Genomic DNA, 15,752 nt, shown 5'->3' on the forward strand with positions numbered 1-15,752 from the left:
TCATTAACATCATCTTGTTCATAATATCTTTATAAGATTGCATTAGACTAAATTATATAAGTACATACATTTATTCAATATTCAACAGTTTACATAGTTTATGGGTTAAGATACACAGAAGCCAAAGTGGCTTGTCTTTGTAGTCCTAAGCATAAACATAAAACATATACGGACGCATTACATTAACAAAAAAATTACATTAACAAAAAAATGACATTTTAAGACAGAAAAAAACAAAACAAAGTGAGATTAAGCAAAATATTTACAACTCCAATTTTGCAGTAGCAATAGTAGCTAGCAATATGTTTCAAATATCATCTTTTTAATATTGTACTTTAGGATAGGGAGCGAGGTCAAAAATGAACAAAAAAAAGACATTTAACTTAACAAATGCAGTTATAATTTAACTTAAGACAGATATATTATTAGCTTAAACAATAATAGTAGAAATAAGGTATTCATGTAATTTGAACTTAAATGCAGATATAAAATTAATAATTTTGAGTTCTTCAGGTAAAGAATTCCATATTTTTGGTGTTTGAAAAGTTATATCATGCTTGCCAACCTCCGTATTAAAACAATCATAAGCATAATCTAATTTATTTCTGGTATTATAATTATGAACTGAACTAAAAGTTTGAAAATAATAAGTATCAAAAATTCTGGGCAGTTGATTATGTTTGAATTTAAACATAAATAAAGCAACATTTTTTGTAAGTAAGTCGTAAATATTAAGTGTATTAGATAAGACAACAAGAGGAGCAGAATGGTGGAGGTAATGTACATTATAAACTGATCTTAAAGCTCTTTTTTACAAAATATAAATACGGTTTAAATTAGTAAAAACCCCAAACGGTTATACCATAAATTAAATGTGGCAAAAAAAAGTGATTTATAAATTAATAGTAATACGGAAGAAGGCAAGGCATGTTTAAGTTTATTGAGGACACCGACCACTCTTGATAGTTTTAATGAAATTGTATTAATATGAGAACTAAAAGATAAGTATTCGTCAATAAAAATGCCAAGAAATGTTGTTGCTTTTGTTCTTTCAATTTTGCTGATGCCGTAATATAATTTAGGAATGTTGGGGGGGATTAGTTTATTTACTGAACGAAAAATAATAAATTTGTTTTTTTTAAATATTTAACGAAAGCTTATTAGATTTTAACCAGTTTGCAATTTTAATAAGTTCAAGTAAATGCTTAAATGAGTAATAATTGGTCACAAGTGTATACAGGCAGATTTATACAAATTAAAACGTAAAGGAATCTGTCCTGGCCAGGTTATCAAACAACAGAACACATAGCTTTCCTAGATCAAATAGAAAGGTTTGGCGGCCGATACGATTATGCCCTACCCCAACACGTTTGATTTTCCATTAGCCAATTTCCTTCCACAAAATTTCATTAGGATATACGTGACTGGTAGTACCAAAACGGTACCATCTGTGGCATCCGATAGTCTGTCGATAAGGGCAGTAGCGGAGACCGCATTGGTAGAGTACTGTAGTAGGAAAGGAGATGGAATAGAAGACTGTTATTAAAACCTAATAATAATAACCACCGGTTTATTCTAGTATTATTTTATTGCTCTCTACCATAATTGGCGACGAGTATCATTAACGAACCCAGATAACACTTGCTCAGGGGTTAAACTCTAAGCCAAAATTTAAAAAGTACCCGGAAAGGCCTGATGATAGTTATACCAACACTAAGAGATGTTACAGGTGTGGATCTATGGTACTAAACATTTAGCAAACTCTACAGACTGTGAGGCTAAGCATTATGGTCTGAGAGGGCATTTTGCTAGTGTATACCATGGACGAAATTCATCAGTTAAAAAACTAGAGTTTGCAAGTACAAACTGCAATAAAGTGATTCAGAAAATGATGTTTTGTGTACAATGGCTACCTCAAGGAAGAAGTCTGTTATGGTGTCTGTCAAAATAAACTCTATTGATATGCAACTTATATTTGATACAGCATCACATCCTTACTGTCTCTTAAATTTATTGATAAACATTTTGCTAGAAACAAATTAGGCAAATGCGTAACTCAAATTAAAAGTTACACAACACATAAGATAAATACGGGTAGGCTGTTTTAATGCTAAGGTTAAATTCAATACAGAATGTGCTACACTTTATGTGGTTGAAAAAGGCAATATTTTAACAGGTAAAGACTTAATTCAAGCCCTTGGTATAAATATTGAAGGGAGCACACTTTCATGTTATGAGACTACTTTTAATGATGTACAATCACAGTTTCCATGTTTGTTTTCAGGGGCTAGGTAAAGTTAAAAGTTTTATACATAAGGTCAAAGTTTGTCCTGATATAAAACCTGTGAAACAAAAACTACATAAACTTCCATTTACGGTGCGGCAAGCAGTTTCTGAAGAATTACAGTGGTTTCTGAAGGCATCATTGAAAAAGTTGATTCTTCTGAGTGGGTGTTGCCTATAGTAGTAGCGTGGAAAAAAACAGTAACATCTGAATATGTGTCGATTTATGGAAACCGAATGAAGCTATAGTGGAAGAGCTAATAAGTGAGACCCAAGGGGCAACTCATTTTTCTAAATTAGTCTGCTTACCACCAGCTCGAGTTGGATTCTGATAGTTGGGACCTTACAGCATTCATAACACATGATGGTGTTTTTCGTTTTTGTACAGTTTATTTTGGCTCATCATCAGCTCCATCTTGTTTTCAAAAGATGATGTCAACACACCCAAGTAATGAGTTAAAGTTGTTGTCACAATCAATACCAGTGGCTATGGCCTTAGTGCGGTATTTACCCAAAAAACATGCGATGGTAAACAAGTTACAGTTGCATGTGCATCTAGAACATTAACGGGTCCTGAATGTAATTATTTGGTAGGGAACGCGAAGCACTTGCCTATGTGTGGGTGGTAAAAAAATGGTATACTTACCTGTAGGGGAGACACTTTTACTCTACGCACACACCACCAGCCGTTAGTAACTCTATTTCTTCGAAAGGTACAGGTTGTACACCAATGCGTATTGCGTGATGGAATGCACGTTTGCTTCATTATAAATATAATGTGGAATACAAACCGGGTGCACAAAATAAAATTGCAGACTCCCTTTCGCGATTACCAATACAAATTTCCGATTCGGCTATAAATAAGGATGATGAATATGCAGTTTGTGAAATTGTTCAGATGAGTATAAAGCCACTACGCAAACAGAATTTAGGATGAGTTAGCTACTCACAATGGGATTATATTTAGGGGTCAGCGTGTCGTTGTACCTTCAATACTTACTGCTCAGTTAGTTCAACTTGCTCACGAACACCATTGGGACATAGTTCGAACTAAATTGCGTGACCTAAAATGGATGTGCATGTTACTGAGGCAATTAAACACTGTGTGACTTGCCAGATGGCAGACAAGTCGGCTAAAAGAAGAAACGTGGTTAACATAAAGTTGGTTTGATTAAAAATCTTACTACATTGAAAGTGCATTGAATAAATCAGAATCATCATCAAAATCTGAAATTTCAATGTCACCCATGCTCACACTGTTAAAATAAGCAGAATCTAATATCTACAGTAAATACACCTTTCATCACATTTTAATTTTCAAAAACTTACCATAAGTTGTAGGATCTACATCCATTTTACCATATTGCGTTGTCATCTACAGTACAAGTAAATTCTGTAACATTTATTTCAATACATTATTTTTCAAACTAAATTAGATTTGTTTGTGTATGTATAATCTTGTGAATTACTTTTATAGTTAAACAATCAAATAGAAAAACTTCTAAACCACTGCAAAAATAATAGTATTTTCATTTCAGTAATATCTGGCATTATACTACATAACCCATTTGCAAACACTGTCAGTGTCAAACTGGAGAATAGTACAGTATACAAAGTATGCAGGTTATTATTTTATTTATATTGTATACAAACAATGAATGAATTTTTGTCTGATTTTAATCCGATTATCTGTACACATCAGTGTCTGCCCTTATAAATTATAGGCAGATTCTTTCACATGTATATGTAACATGTGGAATGTTTAATATTAGGTTAGGCTTATGGCATGTTACATGTATCACATGTGATACTTACGTGACGGTGTATTATAGAATGTTCTGGTACAATGATACAAATAATACAGTATCGATATTAATGTGTATTCTGAGGTTGTGCCGCAGCGGCATACGTCGAGCAAATTAAGTGCGGTAGGTTGCTCGATGGCGGCAAAGAAAAGAAAATCCGAACTATAATGACATTCATAGAAACAAGCTTATATGACAGATGTCGCCTCTTGTGCTGTTACATTACGTGTGACGTTTATGCGCATGATGACACGTTACACACGCATGTTTTGATGACGAACTCATTCAACTTAAACATGTGCATCTTGATTTCCTCTTCCTCCTCGATTTTATTAGAAATGACGGTCATTCACCTTATAATGAAGGAAGTTGTTTAGACTCAAAGGAACGAAAATGAACAACGTTTCTGATTATCTCTCAAGAAACAAAACTGCTGTTAATTATTGTATCGTAAGTTAGTGAATCTATCGTCTACATTTCTTAGTTCACTTCATGTTCTCGTTTCAGAAATGCTTTTATATTATGTTTGTTACTTGACTTCACATTTTTATTTCCATTTGCAGTGTCACTTATCCTAGCAATGAAAATGATATTGGCCTAGTTAAGCGCCGTTCAGGTTAACATTACCTTCTCTATTTTGACAATGTGCGGCGAGATGGTAAACAATAATTCGATAGATATTAGCAATCATTTTAAGAGGATCTTGGGAGATACACATGCCTACACTATAATTAGTTTCGTTTCTCGACGTGTGACTTTTTCGATATTGCTTAAAATAAGTAGAGTAGGTCGCTGGGGTTTTGATACCTTATCAGCAGTCAAGGCTTCATTAATCTTCATTGAAATTTTGTTGATAATGGGGCAATTATCGCAAAGTGTCTTCTAACGATTCTTGAACTGTTTTGATGTTCCACATACTTTGTGTTATGTTCCTGTGCTTGGAGGATGACTTGTTGATGAAGGACTTTGGTGGTGAGAGGATGCATTCCCTGTATGGGTAATGATGAATAGTCCTATTCATCTCACCTACTGATGTTGATGTTGGAAGTGAATGTTGGGATAGTGTCTTCACATTGGTCATGTATGTGGCATCGTTGTTTAGTCTAATACAGTGGCGTAACAGGCGGTGGGCAGGGGGGCGGAATACCCCCCTGGCGGATTTTACCGGGTTGAGAAGCGTTCGATCGGGCTGGGTAACAAGTCAAAAAAATAAAATAAAATACAAAGAAGGGATAGAAGAAAGAAAAAGAAAGAAAATATAAGAATAAAATATACGATATATGATATGGCTTCAAATGAGTCAAATGAGTCACAGTACAGTATGACTATGATATTCAAGTAAGATGATATGAAATACACAAAATCCTGACTGACAACTCGTGGGAAGACGCACTGCTTATCAGTACATTAACATGCGGTCAGTTGACTGTGGTTTTTGGCGTCTTTTATCTAAGCCGCCATCGCGGGCATCTCATACACAATTGTGACGCTGTGCTGTGCGTGTGAGGCCACCTTAAAAAAATACACTCCTACTAATCGTATGTAACGCGCTAGCGATCAGCAAAATGAACGTACTTTCGTGGCTGGCTGTCACTCCAATACTCAATCTTTCACAGGCATACTAACACAACACTACGATTGTTTACTACAGGTCTAGTCAAGCCTTAATAAATTTAATTAATATAAATCGACATAAGAATATAAAGTATATTTTAACTAAAATATAAAAACCTAACACTAAATTTACAAGATAAATTCTATTTGATAACTGCTGAACATCGTGGTTCTGGAGCTAGCCGTACACAGAGCATAGTTGTTTGCTTGACATAAAAGGGTATTCCCCTACACAGGTCTCTGCGTGCGTGTGACGTGCCCAGCCGGCTGCTTGATAGTATAGAGAGAAAGCATGCAGCTCACGCAAGTGCAAGATGCAATGGTTGAGTGAATTCAGGGATCACCTTAATTCCATGGTTTGTTACCTAAACACCAAATGATGGTGAATATGCCTGTTAAAGTATCAATTATACGATCCCTTAATGTACCATGTTGTTGCTAGGAGGCTTAAAGGGAGGAGGGATCTAGCCTAGTTTCGGTCGGCAAGAGAATGCCGTCCTCTGACAATTTAAGGTCGGCAATAAGGTCGGCAATTGAAATTCGTGGGCTGGAAATTTCACCAAATTATATAGTTGATCATAAACAAAAGAGTTTAGCCGGAAATGCGATTTGCGGCCATACAAGGCCTATAGAGAAAAAAAAAATCGAGGGTATGGTTCCACACACCCCGCCGTCAAACCTGGTTACGGCCCTGTTTCAGTCTTCTAACCGGAAAAATTACTACCTTTGCCAGGTGCGGATCCAATGTTAGATTGGGTTTTCACATGTTCAAATGTTATGTCACCTGAGTTTTTAACGGTGGAAAATGTACGATCATTTTGCTGATTGCTGTGCAAAAAATGGGAGTGTTATTTCCAGGCCAACTACTACTAGTTAGGCGCCATTTATCATGAATTTTATGTGCGAGAGTACCATTTCCGACGATCTAGGGGTGTCATTTACCAAAATTCGCTTCGCCACAGCCCCCACGCTGTGGCTCAAGTACTTGGTGTCTGGAAGGATTTTCCCCTCTTTGCCCCCCTCACAAGACCCCCTTGTTACGCGGCTGGTCTAATACTAATAATAGTGTATCTATCTGTCTGACGGCTTAGTTTTATCAACTATGAACTTGTCTTGAAGGAAAACATAAATAAAACCTAACCCTCTAAATAATCTCTCTCAAACAAATATTTTAAAAACTGTCAAGTACAGAAGCAATCATGCAACCCCCTGGCCTCAATACAAGCCCACTGAGCCATCCAGTTTGTTGATCCAATCGGGTTTTACTTTGTATATGAATGAATAAAACATATATTATACCATAGGCAATTGACTATGATTATACGTAAGCATTTTAACCGACCAATCAGAACAGTGTTGACATCTTTTCTATACTCGAAAGTCCTATTTATTGTCTTACATGATCATTTTGAACTTTGAACTTTGTTTGGGTGACATTTCCGAGCATCTCAATGCCTCCGAAGACGTTGCTTCCGAAGACATGCTGAAGATGACGTTCTTTGTGACGTCACAGGTCTTTTACCTGATATTCCGCTAAGAAAGTATTGAGTGTCCCGTTACAGCTATAGTCGTGTACAGCGCCACCTACCGGTGGTTCCGGGGACATTGCGTCCAGATGTGTACACTGGACCTTATTTTACCCTAGACGGCTTGTCCTACCGCCAACTACAGTCGAGTGTCACAACATCTGGTACAACCAAAATGGTCTGCTTAGTAGCTTCCGTATGAATTTGATTTATGTCGTATACAGTAGGACATACATTATAGCATAGCTAAATCATGTGACCCATTTTATTCAAAATAAAAACCCCAACGAAAGAGAATAGTCTATAAGAGCAAAATTAGGCATGAATAAACAAAATATTTGAATGTGAAAAATGGCAAAAGAGATGAAACTCATAGGCAAATCACATAAACTTGATTTACTAACCTTTTTTAAAGTTCCTGTTACATTTACATCACTATCACTCCCTCTATCACCTAATGGAGAGTCTTCTGGGATCTATAAAATAAAATATATTAGTATTAATGTACATAATATCTGCAAGCATTTCTAATACATTAATTGTGTTCAATTCATTTTTCTTTTAATTTATTGTGATAGCTTTAAATTATGTATATGTTTTAATTCTTTAAATCTTAAAATGAGGATTGGAATGAATTTCACTTTATAGAAAATTAAAATGTTATTGTAGTTACATACAGCAGTTGACTAAAAATATCGAGTCCAAGTAAAGGGTTTGAATGCTTTTGATGAGGTTGTAATTTCACCGGGAACCTCTAGACTCACTGGATTAAAACCTTATTGAAAAGGATATTTAGGAAACACACCTCTATAAAATCTTTGATTTCAATCCCCATTGTAACAGACAAATCCTCCATGGTTTGCAGCATATCTGGAATACTTGGCCTTTTCATTCTGTCCACCTCCCAGCAACTATGCAGCATATCTTTTAACTTAGAGGGCGTTCCTTCATCTAGCGGATACATACTGTCCACCTTATCCGTGTCATGTGGGTCTCGCAAAGTCCACATTTCCCATATCACAACACCGTATGAGTATATGTCTGACCCGCAATCTATAAACATTTCTGGGGCCTTCCATGGAACAGAAAATGAAAATCTAGTCCAGTTGGAAAATTTCAAATTATATCTATCAGTAATAACAAAATTTGGTGATTTGATGTTCCAATAATTTTTGCCAAGTTCATGAAGATACTGTATGGCAAGAGCACTTTGGCGAGTCCAAGTGAAAAATTGGTCCTTCTCCAGAGGTTGCTGCTGTTCTCGTCTCTGCTTTAAATAATCGAATAATGAACCATTGACTGCATACTCCATTACAATACAGTAGCTCCATGGGTCATTGGTAATGACCCCTAGAACCTCTACAATGAACTTTCTACCAAGGTCTTTTTTTTCTTCATCTGCTTTAATTTTTCTTAAAGTAAGAACATCAATGTCCAGAACAGGGTGGAGATGTTGAATCACAACTGGAAAATCATCTTTAGTTTTCCAAACACCTTTAAACACGTTGCTCATTTGACCCTTTTTGATACATTGTCCAAATTCAACATCATCTTTTGGTATTTCTAAAAGTTCAGGATATGAATCTGTTACTGCCTTAATAGTTGCCATTACTTTTCATCCAAATGACTTTCTGTAAAAAACAAACCATTAATGTACTTTATGCAAAGTTATAGTATATAAATAAATTGAATTATAACATTAATTTACTATCAAAATTCTCTACATGGCGTTTAATCATATCACCAAACTTGAACATTCTATTTGACTCAACTGCAATTGTAATTTGTGAGGCAAAAGAATAGCACAGATTTAAATAAAAGAATTTGTAAACCTCAATTACACAGTATTCTTGAATCATATGTTTGAAGTCACCGTTAAAAAAACTCCACCACTAAAAAAAGTTCCAAACATTAGAAAATAAAATTGTAAAGTTGGAGCATGGACCTGACTGTCAGTAGGCCTAGCACACACAGGCCTAAGTTTTAGAGGGACTTTTTGCCTAATAACATTATAGATTTTATTTTTATAAATATTTTCTTTTCACTATCCTTATACAGTCACGTCGTAGTTGTTTGTATTTCTGAGTAAGAAGTTCCAAAACTAGGCTAGGCCTACTACAGTATTTATTGTCGATGTTCTAAAATTTCAGGTACCCCCGTAACAGAGTGCACCCCCTATCGAATTACAAATGATGTTACGTATCTGTAAATTTTATATTTTATATTTGGATATCTTTATATGTTATGTATTTCATTATATATTTTATTGTAAACTATACTTAAATTTATGCTATAAACTATACCATAGGTTTCATAGCTTTATTAATATATTTGTTTACGGGCGCTAACGGTAGCGTAATTGTGTAAATTTTTTTTTAAATATATTTTTCTGATCTTAAGTTAAGATTAAGCATTGTTTATTTGTATTTGACACAATTATTAGTTTATTTTGTTCTGGTGAAACCAGGCTTAAAGCTCTTCCAGGCTTTGCATCTTTTATTTAATACTTTGAATTATTGTGATGCAATGTGAAATAGAAACGAACGAATGGTGTATCGTAATTTCGGTCATACTTCGTCGCATTCGCAGTAAACAAATTACGACATGAGGTACTGTAGGTAAAAATTGTGTATAAAAGTCTCATTTTCTCGTTCAATCTCAGATTTGGCACAACGCAAAATCATGAAATGATCTTTCAAAAATATTCTGAACATACTGTGTGAATTTCATTAGGGTACGAGCTTATGCCACAGTGAGGGTGATTTTTTACTGGATTATATGCCTTCCAAACTGCATTTTACAGTATTGACTACAATGGGTGTCACGAAAGTTAAGACCCCCTAAGACCTAAGATCACGAAAGCTAAGACCCAATAAGACCTAAGATTACAAATATTTATCTTTCGCACCTGCCTTGTATTTTAACTCCCAACATTTATTCTGAATACCACACCTTAGAATTGGCACTTTTATGAAAAAGAATCACATAAAAAGTAACAAATACATTTTTAAATTGATGATTTTACAGACGTTTTTCTCGCACACAAACTGTTTGCGAATTTCGCATGACTAGCCTACAGTACAGTAGGCCTACCCCATGTTCAATGTTTTTGTTTCTATGGAACGTCAAAAGAGCAAAAATTATATAGAGGGCTGAAAACTCTGTGGAGTCCATCTACAGTGTGGATGGAACAATGTAAAATTAAAATTGTAATGATAATAGTATAATCATGCAAGTACGAAGAAATAAATACTGGCAAATAAATTTTAATTTAAAAATCATGATTTGTTTCGTTTTCTTTCTGTTTTTATACTTGTACTATTATTGTTGCTCTTTTGGCGCTCCATAGAAACAAAAACATTGAGCATGTGTGTGGGGGAGCTCAAGGAGTTACAGTATACAAAGAAACATGTCCGGTAAATCACCGGCGTGAAGTTGGTTACTTATTCCTTATTCGATATTCAATTTTTTGTGTGAAGTTGGTTACTTATTCGACATTCACATGTACGGGGCGCAAAATGTGTAATAATTTAATTAAATGATTTTATACTTACGGCTTGGACCGGGGTGACGATACATGGGTTGGGGCGAGTAGGGTCCAGTCATTTCAGAAAAATACCACTTGCCCCGGTCCATGCCGTCTAGCTGCCATTTTACGCCATTTTAAAACGTTAGTACAATTTCAGGTTTTTTAAAATAAAAAATGCAATATAAACGTATGATTTATAGGGCTATAATTACGTTATAAACGGCATGGACCGGGATGACGATACATGGGTTGGGGCAAGTAGGGTCCAGTCATTTCAGAAAAATACCATTTGTCCCGGTCCATGCCGTCTAGCTGCCATTCTACGCCATTTTAAAACGTTACTAAAATTTTACGTTTTTATAAAAAATGCAATATAAACGTATGATTTATAGGGCTATAATTACGTTATAAACGACATGGATAGGGATGACGATACATGGGTTGGGGAAAGTAGGGTCCAGTCATTTCAGAAAAATACCACTTGCCCCGGTCCATGCCGTCTAGCTGCCATTTTACGCCATTTTAAAACGTTACTAAAATGTTACGTTTCTATAAAAATTGCAATATAAACGTATGATTTATAGGGTTATAATTACGTTATAAACGGCATGGACCGGGATGACGATACATGGGTTGGGGCAAGTATGGTCCAGTCATTTCAGAAAAATACCATTTGTCCCGGTCCATGCCGTCTAGCTGCCATTTTAAAACGTTACTAAAATTTTACGTTTTTATAAAAAATGCAATATAAACGTATGATTTATAGGGCTATAATTACGTTATAAACGGCATGGACCGGGATGACGATACATGGGTTGGGGAAAGTAGGGACCAGTCATTTCAGAAAAATACCACTTGCCCCGGTCCATGCCGTCTAGCTGCCATTTTACGCCATTTTAAAACGTTACTACAATTTAAGGTGTTTTTTTTTATAAAAAATGCAATATAAACGTATGATTTATAGGGCTATAATTACGTTATAAACGGCATGGACCGGGATGACGATACATGGGTTGGGGCAAGTAGGGTCCAGTCATTTCAGAAAAATACCATTTGTCCCGGTCCATGCCGTCTAGCTGCCATTCTACGCCATTTTAAAACGTTACTAAAATTTTACGTTTTTATAAAAAATGCAATATAAACGTATGATTTATAGGGCTATAATTACGTTATAAACGACATGGACAGGGATGACGATACATGGGTTGGGGAAAGTAGGGTCCAGTCATTTCAGAAAAATACCACTTGCCCCGGTCCATGCCGTCTAGCTGCCATTTTACGCCATTTTAAAACGTTACTAAAATGTTACGTTTCTATAAAAATTGCAATATAAACGTATGATTTATAGGGTTATAATTACGTTATAAACGGCATGGACCGGGATGACGATACATGGGTTGGGGCAAGTATGGTCCAGTCATTTCAGAAAAATACCATTTGTCCCGGTCCATGCCGTCTAGCTGCCATTTTAAAACGTTACTAAAATTTTACGTTTTTATAAAAAATGCAATATAAACGTATGATTTATAGGGCTATAATTACGTTATAAACGGCATGGACCGGGATGACGATACATGGGTTGGGGAAAGTAGGGACCAGTCATTTCAGAAAAATACCACTTGCCCCGGTCCATGCCGTCTAGCTGCCATTTTACGCCATTTTAAAACGTTACTACAATTTAAGGTGTTTTTTTTTATAAAAATGCAATATAAACGTATGATTTATAGGGCTATAATTACGTTATAAACGGCATGGACCGGGATGACGATACATGGGTTGGGGCAAGTACAGTCCAGTCATTTCAGAAAAATACCATTTGTCCCGGTCCATGCCGTCTAGCTGCCATTCTACGCCATTTTAAAACGTTACTAAAATTTTACGTTTTTATAAAAAATGCAATATAAACGTATGATTTATAGGGCTATAATTACGTTATAAACGACATGGACAGGGATGACGATACATGGGTTGGGGAAAGTAGGGTCCAGTCATTTCAGAAAAATACCACTTGCCCCGGTCCATGCCGTCTAGCTGCCATTTTACGCCATTTTAAAACGTTACTAAAATGTTACGTTTCTATAAAAATTGCAATATAAACGTATGATTTATAGGGCTATAACTACGTTATAAACGGCATGGACCGGGATGACGATACATGGGTTGGGGCAAGTATGGTCCAGTCATTTCAGAAAAATACCATTTGTCCCGGTCCATGCCGTCTAGCTGCCATTTTAAAACGTTACTAAAATTTTACGTTTTATAAAAAATGCAATATAAACGTATGATTTATAGGGCTATAATTACGTTATAAACGGCATGGACCGGGATGACGATACATGGGTTGGGGAAAGTAGGGACCAGTCATTTCAGAAAAATACCACTTGCCCCGGTCCATGCCGTCTAGCTGCCATTTTACGCCATTTTAAAACGTGACTACAATTTAAGGTTTTTTTTTTATAAAAAATGCAATATAAACGTATGATTTATAGGGCTATAATTACGTTATAAACGGCATGGACCAGGATGACGATACATGGGTTGGGGCAAGTAGAGTCCAGTCATTTCAGAAAAATACCACTTGCCCCGGTCCATGCCGTCTAGCTGCCATTTTACGCCATTTTAAAACGTTACTAAAATGTTACGTTTTTATAAAAAATACAATATAAACGTATGATTTATAGGGTTATAATTACGTTATAAACGGCATGGACCGGGATGACGATACATGGGTTGGGGCAAGTAGGGTACAGTCCTTTCAGAAAAATACCACTTGCCCCGGTCCATGCCGTCTAGCTGCCATTTTACGCCATTTTAAAACGTTACTAAAATGTTACGTTTTTATAAAAATTGCAATATAAACGTATGATTTATAGGGTTATAATTACGTTATAAACGGCATGGACCGGGATGACGATACATGGGTTGGGGCAAGTATGGTCCAGTCATTTCAGAAAAATACCATTTGTCCCGGTCCATGCCGTCTAGCTGCCATTTTAAAACGTTACTAAAATTTTACGTTTTTATAAAAAATGCAATATAAACGTATGATTTATAGGGCTATAATTACGTTATAAACGGCATGGACCGGGATGACGATACATGGGTTGGGGAAAGTAGGGACCAGTCATTTCAGAAAAATACCACTTGCCTCGGTCCATGCCGTCTAGCTGCCATTTTACGCCATTTTAAAACGTTACTACAATTTAAGGTTTTTTTTTTATAAAAAAGGCAATATAAACGTATGATTTATAGGGCTATAATTACGTTATAAACGGCATGGACCGGGATGACGATACATGGGTTGGGGCAAGTAGAGTCCAGTCATTTCAGAAAAATACCACTTGCCCCGGTCCATGCCGTCTAGCTGCCATTTTACGCCATTTTAAAACGTTACTAAAATGTTACGTTTTTATAAAAAATACAATATAAACGTATGATTTATAGGGTTATAATTACGTTATAAACGGCATGGACCGGGATGACGATACATGGGTTGGGGCAAGTAGGGTACAGTCCTTTCAGAAAAATACCACTTGTCCCGGTCCATGCCGTCTAGCTGCCATTTTACACCAATTTAAGACGTTACTACAATTTAAGGTTTTTTTAAATAAAAAATGCAATATAAACGTATGATTTATAGGGCTATAATTACGTTATAAACGGCATGGACCGGGATGACGATACATGGGTTGGGGCAAGTAGGGTCCAGTCATTTCAGAAAAATACCATTTGTCCCGGTCCATGCCGCCTAGCTGCCATTCTACGCCATTTTAAAACGTTACTAAAATTTTACGTTTTTATAAAAAATGCAATATAAACGCAACTGACAAACAAACCAGAAAATGTAATAGAAATCACATATCTCCTAACAACGATGAACAGCTCTGATGCGAGAAAAGTATTGTTTGCCTCCCTCTATCCTGTAAAAATAACGTCTTATTTGGCCTGGGTCTTATTACGCAAAAAATGAAAATACGACTTTTTTTATTTAAAGATGTATTGTCCCTTGAAACACCAAAAAATGAAGGTCAAAATATTCTAAATTTAAATTGGCCATATCAAAGTAATATTAAAGTTATTCACTTTAAGTCGAAAATTCGAGCCAAAAGCAACAAGTTTACGTAATTAACAGGTAAATTACGAATACGAATACGAATACGAATACGAATACGAATCCCCAGTTTGGGGATCAAATATTACGAAGCAACAGAATCAACAACTTGAACAAATTCAGAGAAGGGCCTTTAAATGTATTTTTCCGCATGCTATTTATTCCGATGCCCGCAGCTTCCTTGGTTTTTCTACCTTAGAAGACCGCCGTGTTCGACTGTGCAAGGATTTAAAAAATGCAATATAAACGTATGATTTATAGGGCTATAATTACGTTATAAACGGCATGGACCGGGATGACGATACATGGGTTGGGGAAAGTAGGGACCAGTCATTTCAGAAAAATACCACTTGCCCCGGTCCATGCCGTCTAGCTGCCATTTTACGCCATTTTAAAACGTTACTAAAATGTTACGTTTTTATAAAAAATACAATATAAACGTATGATTTATAGGGTTATAATTACGTTATAAACGGCATGGACCGGGATGACGATACATGGGTTGGGGCAAGTAGGGTACAGTCCTTTCAGAAAAATACCACTTGCCCCGTTCCATGCCGTCTAGCTGCCATTTTACACCAATTTAAGACGTTACTACAATTTAAGGTTTTTTTAAATAAAAAATGCAATATAAACGTATGATTTATAGGGCTATAATTACGTTATAAACGGCATGGACCAGGATGACGATACATGGATTGGGGCAAGTAGGGTCCAGTCATTTCAGAAAAATACCACTTGTCCCGGTCCATGCCGTCTAGCTGCCATTTTCCGCCATTTTAAAACGTTCCTACAATTTAAGGTTTTTTTCTTATAAAAAATGAAATATAAATGTATGATTTATAGGGCTATAATTACATTATAAACGGCATGGACCGGGATGA

The 15,752-nt window shown here is 35.9% G+C and overlaps 2 protein-coding genes across 2 annotated transcripts in view; both read right to left on the reverse strand.

Moving 5' to 3' along the window:
* LOC144838177 (uncharacterized) overlaps positions 1 to 15,752 on the reverse strand; it is a 204,084-nt gene that overhangs the window by 126,725 nt on the left and 61,607 nt on the right. The window lies entirely within an intron of this gene.
* Positions 1 to 15,752, reverse strand: part of LOC144837921 (uncharacterized) — a 163,034-nt gene that overhangs the window by 98,878 nt on the left and 48,404 nt on the right. The window lies entirely within an intron of this gene.

Source organism: Antedon bifida, chromosome 3 (genome assembly GCF_963402885.1).
Source record: "Antedon bifida chromosome 3, ecAntBifi1.1, whole genome shotgun sequence".
Lineage (NCBI taxonomy): Eukaryota > Metazoa > Echinodermata > Crinoidea > Comatulida > Antedonidae > Antedon > Antedon bifida.